Raw genomic sequence first — 7073 nt, forward strand, 5'->3', positions numbered from 1 at the left:
AAAGACCCCTGTCTCAGTATTGAATACAGTCGTGCACCATGTTATAGGCTGTTGGTAGTATGCAAGCTCTCTCAAAACATGGCTGTTTGTCTGTATGCAATATGCAAGAAAAGATCACTTTCAATTGCGTAAAATTTGCACAAATAATTGCACAAAAGTAGCATAATTATTAGTGGAAAAGAAGAATAATATTAGGGGAAAAGTAACAGTGTGAAGACTAATCAACATTGCTGTCAATACAGTAGACTGACAATAAGGCTAAACATGGAAAATCATGCTGTTATATTGTACTTTGCTGTTTGTAATGAATGTCGTGGGTCACTATATTATATGCATGACATGATTTCTCCACTTTACAGATCCGTAGAGCTGTCTCCTGTGCTCATGCCAACCTTAGCGAAAACATTTCTGACCCTCAAGCTGGGCATACATTATACAATTATCTGACAGATTATCTGCCTGATATGGCTGGTTGGAATGAAAATCTGGTAATGGATGAGAGTAAATGCCAATCAACCATTTGCTCTCAACACTGAAAAATGGACAAAATCTGTTGTTCAGACAAATTGGTTATATCACAGCATTTTGAGTTTTTCAGTGTTTTGGAGAAAATGGTCGATTGTCATTTGCTCTCATCCATTACCAGATTTTCATTCCAATCTGCCAGATAATTTTATAGTGCAGAGGTTCCCAAACAAGGTCCTCAAGGCACCCTAATGGTCCTGGTTTTAAATGTATCCATGCTTGGCCACAGGTGACTTAATTAGCACCTTAGTCAATTTGATTTAACCATCTGTGCCGAGCCATGGATATACCTAAAACCTGGACTGTTGGGGTGCCTTGAGGACCGCGTTTGGGAACCTCTGGTATAGTATATGCCCAGCTTAACTCTCGCTCTAATTAATATCCCATATCTCAGACTCAGCTCCCATGTCCCCCCCAAGCTACTTGAGACTTGCCTACACTCGCCTCACACATTTTCTTGACTCACACAACTTATTGGACCCACTTTAGAAAGGCTTTCATTCCCAACACTCCATAAGGACAGCACTGAGCAAGGTACTGCAGTGAATGATTTGATCACTGCTAGGTCTAAAGGCCATTACTCACTTCCTATTCTTCCGGATCTCTCTGCTGCAATTGACCACTCTCTTCTCATACAAACAATCGCTAGATATTATACCCACGTATCAAATTGCTTTTAGTGATTATTACTCTGAATCCAGCTCCTTTTCACTACCTCTCTCTTCTGCTTTTTTCAATATATACCACATCTCATGACCTATTTATCAGATCTTTCAGTATACTCTCTATGGGGTCTATTCAGTTCAAGTCAGATTTCCTGACTTGTCGGATAAACGACAGTTTCAAACAGTTTAAGGTCGAATCCAGAGGCAACCTATTCAATCAAACTGCCGTTTATCCGCCAAATCAGAAAATCCGATTTGTCGGAAAAAACACGGGGATCGGCAGATTAGCCACGGATCCACGTGTTTTGTTGGACTCGCGGCCAAATCTGACAGGTTTTAACCCCGTTTCCAACAATGTCAATCCAACTTTAAAAAAGTCGGATTGGCATTGTCGGGAACGACTAAAACCTTTTAGATTTGGCCGCTAATTAAATACTGAAATGTCGGATCCTTTCCGTAGCAAAGGATCCAGCGGAATCCCTCCATCCGCCAGTCCATCCATTGCTTACTGAATTAAATATAAAAATTGGATTTTGGTACTTACCAGATAAATTCTTTTCTTTGAATCCACAGGGGACACTGGAGTACTCTTGGGATACGGAAAGGGCGTTAGCAAGGACAGGCACATTTAAATATTTAAATTAGTAACCCTCCACCCCCTCCATACTCCCAAGGTACCTCAGTGTTTTTTACTGAGCTGAACAGGAGCGATAGAGAGGATGAACAATGGAGAATTACATATAACATTATAACATAACGGACAACAAGAAAGTTGACACACAACATAACGGACAACTAGAAAGTTGACACGACAATAGATAACAATCACCTTAACATTTCAAGAGAATGTGTTACCACAAAATTTACTAAACTTACCACAAGCCAAGTGAAACTGCTCTTGGGGGGCGTTGAGTGCCCCCTGTGGATTAAAAGAAAAGGATTTATCTGTTAAGTACCAAAATCCTATTTTCTTTGTTTATCCACTAGGGGTCACTGGAGTCCTCTTGGGATGTACCAAAGTTTCCCCCTTGGGCGGGAGAGCAGATTGGCACCTGTAACACTAGACGGCCAAAGCTAGATGCTGATGCCGCAAACGTATCAAACTTATAAAAGCGAACAAACGTGTGCACTGATGACCATGTAGCTGCACAACAAAATTTGCGTCGTGGAAGCTCCATGACCTGCTGCCTATCGTGTTCCCACAGAATGCGTGGAATGTGCTGAAATAGATGCAGGTGGTTGTAGACTAGCATGAAAGTAAGCTTGACGAATGGTCAACTTAATCCATCTAGTCAAGGTGTTTTTAGAAGCAGGTCAACCTATCTTGACTGATCATAGAGAACAAACAATGTATCCGTTTTACGTACTGTTGATGTTCGGGCTACATAAATGCGAAGTGCGCGAACCACATCCAAAGTAGCTGGAGTTCCTGAACCATCTGAAAACACAGGAACTACGATTGGTTGATTGATGTGAAAAGAAGATACTACCTTTGGTAGAAAAGCGGGATTCGTCCAAAGTTCCACTCTGTCATCATTAAACACCAGAAAAGGTGGTTTGCATGACAACGCACCTAACTCTGAAACATGCCTTGCCGAGGCTAAGGCTAGGAGAAACATGGTTTTCCATGTTAGAAACTTAACATCCATGTGTTGTTAGGGTTAAAAAATTGACCACTGCAAAAAATCTAAAACTAGATTCAAGTCCCATGGAGCTGTAGGTGGTCTAAATGGAGGTTGAACTCTAAGGACACCTTGTAGGAAAGTGTGAACTGTTGGGAAAAGAGCCAAATGCCTTTGAAAGAAAATTGACAAGGCAGAGACCTGCACCTTTAGTGTAGCTAAACGTAGTCCTCCCTCTAACCCCGCCTGTAAAAATAGCAAAAGATGGGATAACTTAAAAGAAGATGTCGGAAACTTCTGAGCTACGCACCAACCTATATAAGTTTGCCAAATTCTGTGATAATGAGCTGCTGTAATGGGCTTCCTAGCACGTAACATGGTTGATGCGGTGGCCAAATTGGAATGTGTAAGTACACATCCTTGAGATTCAGCGAAATCATGAATTCTTGTGGTTCAAAACCTGCAATCACTGACCGCAGGGATTCCATCTTGAATCTGTAGTAAGTGACAAACTGATTGAGCCCTTTCATGTTCAATATCGGTCTGACCAAACCGTCCGGCTTTGGTACTACAAAAAGATTGGAATAATAACCTTGACCCTGTTGGTGAACTGGAACCTGAATCAAAACTGCTAAATCTACGAGACACTGAATCGCAGTTTGCAGAACCGCCTTTTTGTCTCCTAACACAGGCAGGCCTGTCTTGAAAAACCGCATTGGTGGTAGACAATCAAACTCTATTTTGTAACCTTTGAACACTAAATTGCAGATCCACCCATCTGTGGATGTCTGAAACCACGCCAAGTGAAACATCTGAAGGCGAGCTCCCACAACTGAAGATCCGAGATGGGCTGGAAGCCCATCATGCCACTGGCTTGTCAGCTGCCTTTGTGTCCTGGCAACAGTTAGTGGTTTGTTGAAAACCACGTCCTCTACCGTGTCTACTCTGTATGGTCGTTCCTCTAGCACGGTCTTGAAAGGACTGAGGTCTAAAAGATTTGAACGCTTGTCCAGCATATTTCCTTTTAGGAACTGGTGCGGGCAATGGCAGGAATAACAGACTTTCCCCCAGTAGCCTGAGAAATCAATTTGTCCAATTCAGGACCAAATAACATATCGCCAGTGTAAGGCAATGCTTCTTAATCCTTGTTTTGAATCTGCCTCGGCCTGCCAAGAATGCAGCCAAAGCGCCCGTCAGGCCGCAACGATTGAAGCTGAAAGCCGAGAACTAACCTGGCCGACGTCCATAGAAGCCGTACCTAAATACTCAGTTGATTCACAAATGTGATCAGCAAGAAGTATAAGCTGGTCTAAGGAAAGATCCTATTGTAGGCCCAACTTGAGCTGTGTTGCCCATGCAACTACAGCCTTGTTAACCCAAACTCCAACTAAAGCAGGTCTAAGCAACACCCCTACTGCTGTATACATTGACTTTAGCATAGCTTCTAGATTACGCTCTGACGGTACTTAAGCGTCGTAGCAGCTGGGACTGGAATGGTTACTTTCTTTGAAAGTTTTGAAATTGAGGAATCCACTATTGGTTGATTTTCCCATTTAGTTGTCATAGACTCTGGGAACGGGTAGTCAAAAAGCGCTTAGGCATAGAAAACGGTTTATCTGGATTTTTCCATGTTTTTGTTAACTGCTTATTAATAGAATTAATAGAATCTGTTACCCTCTGTTTTTTAGCAAATAAAACCTCATCATTTGATAGAGGTTCCTCAGTCTCAGTAAAATTTTGCACCTGGCATACTGCCCTGATGAGATTATCAATGGCCGGGCTATCAGTAACCTCACTATCTGACTCCTGGCCCAATTCACCTTCCTCTTGTTCCTCCTGAGATATAAGGTCTAGCATTGAATCATCAGAATGCAACACAGCTGAAGCCGGTAAATTATGAGACAAACGATGACGACTTTTGTAAACTCTGCAAAGTCCTTGAAATATCCTAAGCCCACTCTGGCAGCTCAGACGGTATTAAAGTAGAATCAGACCTAGCCACTTCATGACTTTTACTCAGTCATCACACCTCCCATCATCGCCCAAGGAGGATCAGGGTAGATGTCTGTATTTGGACCCTTATTTACAAGATACACTGTGCAAGTGGAAGTTCCATCAGGAGAAACACTCTCACAGACAAGCTGCTTTTTTGATTTTGCATTAGCTTTACTCATCATGAACACAGACCGTAATATACAGACAGACAGTACCACAGTGAAACACAAGTCCTCACGACTCAGTAAAAAATTTAACATAAGTGTGTATGCAACTGAATGCTTACTGCACTTGGGTACACACTGAGTTTCTTTTAAACTGTGCTTCACTAATGTCCTACTAACACCAATGCCCCCTCTGGTGGCCGTGTGTTGTAAGATCGACACCCAATTCCTTTAGGAAGAAACAGGAAGTCATGAGAAAATGGCATCCACACCATGTGCTTTAGTCTTTCCTATACAGTAGACGTTATGAACTGTAAATTTGCCCTCCACTTTCCTAGGGTTATTACCCTTTATTAACCTTCTTGGCCACTTCCCTTATTGTGTACTTATGTAGGCTTAATAGCCTGTAATGTACTTAATATTGTCCCCCTGCCGCTTGAAACTGTGGCTGTGGAGTTGTGCGGGTGGCCAGCGGCGGCAGGGCTATCTCCACCTGAGCTACGAGCACACTGTGGCAAAGAAGGGGAGTGGCTATGGCGGGCCGCAGCAGCTGTCCACGGGGGAAATCACGTTCCTATAGCTGTGTGTGTGCGTCCAGCGGCAGCAACTGCAGCTGTCCGTGGGCAAAATCATGTCCTCCCACGTATGTGTGCGGGCCGCGGCAGCAGAGTGTGTGTGTGTCTAGCGGCAGCAACTGCAGCTGTCTGTGGGTGAAATCATGTCCTCCCACGTCTATGTGCAGGCCGCAGCAGCAGATGGAGCTATCCATGGCCGTCAGGGATGCGCTGTGAGGCGGGGATCGGCGGGCGCCCAGCAGCGGCAGTGTGACCGTGGCTGGCCAGGACAGCGTAATGTAATCGGCACACATGGCGCGCAAGTAGCATGAGCTGACCGCCCCGCTCCAGTAAAAACTGGTCTCCCCCTTGTAATGGTGTGGCGGCTGTAAGCTACCCCCAACTCCTTACCTCAGTTCAATGTGAGGCTCTGATGGGGCTTCTGCGTAAGCTTCGTCCAGCTCCTTACAGCCAAGGCTGAATCAGCAAAAGCCGATTTAGGTCTATGGCGGGGCCCCTCTCCTGAGTGCCGACAAGCCTATGCTGCAGTTCAGCAGCACACAGTCCCGGACCTAAGCTTCTTAGTAAGCTGGTAAAGGACTGTGAATAGAAAAAATAAAAAAAAAGTTTTAGAAAAAATAAAAGTGAAAGTCTTGAAACTTCCAGCACGTGTCCTATACCTGTGAAGGCATAAAAAACACTGAGGTACCTTGGGAGTATGGAGGGGTTGAGGGTTACTAATTTAAATATTTAAATGTTCCTGTCCCTGCTAACGCCCTGTCCATACAACCAAGAGTACTCCAGTGACCCCTAGTGAGTTTAACAGAAATAATTTTACTTACACATAAGGATATTACCAAACTGTGCCAACATACGTCTCTTTGCTTGCACCTCTCAGCCGCACACATTACCTGTCTGTCTCTCCCCTTAGAATAACTGATTCTCAAGAGGAAAAGTCATAGTATTATGGTGCATCTGATATTCTACATAGGTAAACAATAAAATAAGATTTTAAACCTACCGGTAAATATTTTTCTCGTAGTCCGTAGAGGATGCTGGGACTCCGTAAGGACCATGGGGATAGACGGGCTCCGCAGGAGACATGGGCACTTTAAGAAAGACTTTGACACTGGGTGTGTACTGGCTCCTCCCTCTATGCCCCTCCTCCAGACCTCAGTTAGAGAAACTGTGACCAGAGGAGATGGACAGTACAAGGAAAGGATTTTTGTAATCCAAGGGCAAGATTCATACCAGCCACACCAATCACACCGTATAACTTGTGATATACTACCCAGTTAACAGTATGAAAAACAACATAGCATCAGTCCAAGACCGATGAAACTATAACATAACCCTTATTTAAGCAATAACTATATACAAGTCTTGCAGAAGTAGTCCGCACTGGGACGGGCGCCCAGCATCCTCTACGGACTACGAGAAAAAGATTTACCGGTAGGTTTAAAAACTTATTTTCTCTAACGTCCTAGAGGATGCTGGGACTCCGTAAGGACCATGGGGATTATACCAAAGCTCCCAAACGGGCGGGAG

Source organism: Pseudophryne corroboree, chromosome 6 (genome assembly GCF_028390025.1).
Source record: "Pseudophryne corroboree isolate aPseCor3 chromosome 6, aPseCor3.hap2, whole genome shotgun sequence".
NCBI lineage: Eukaryota > Metazoa > Chordata > Amphibia > Anura > Myobatrachidae > Pseudophryne > Pseudophryne corroboree.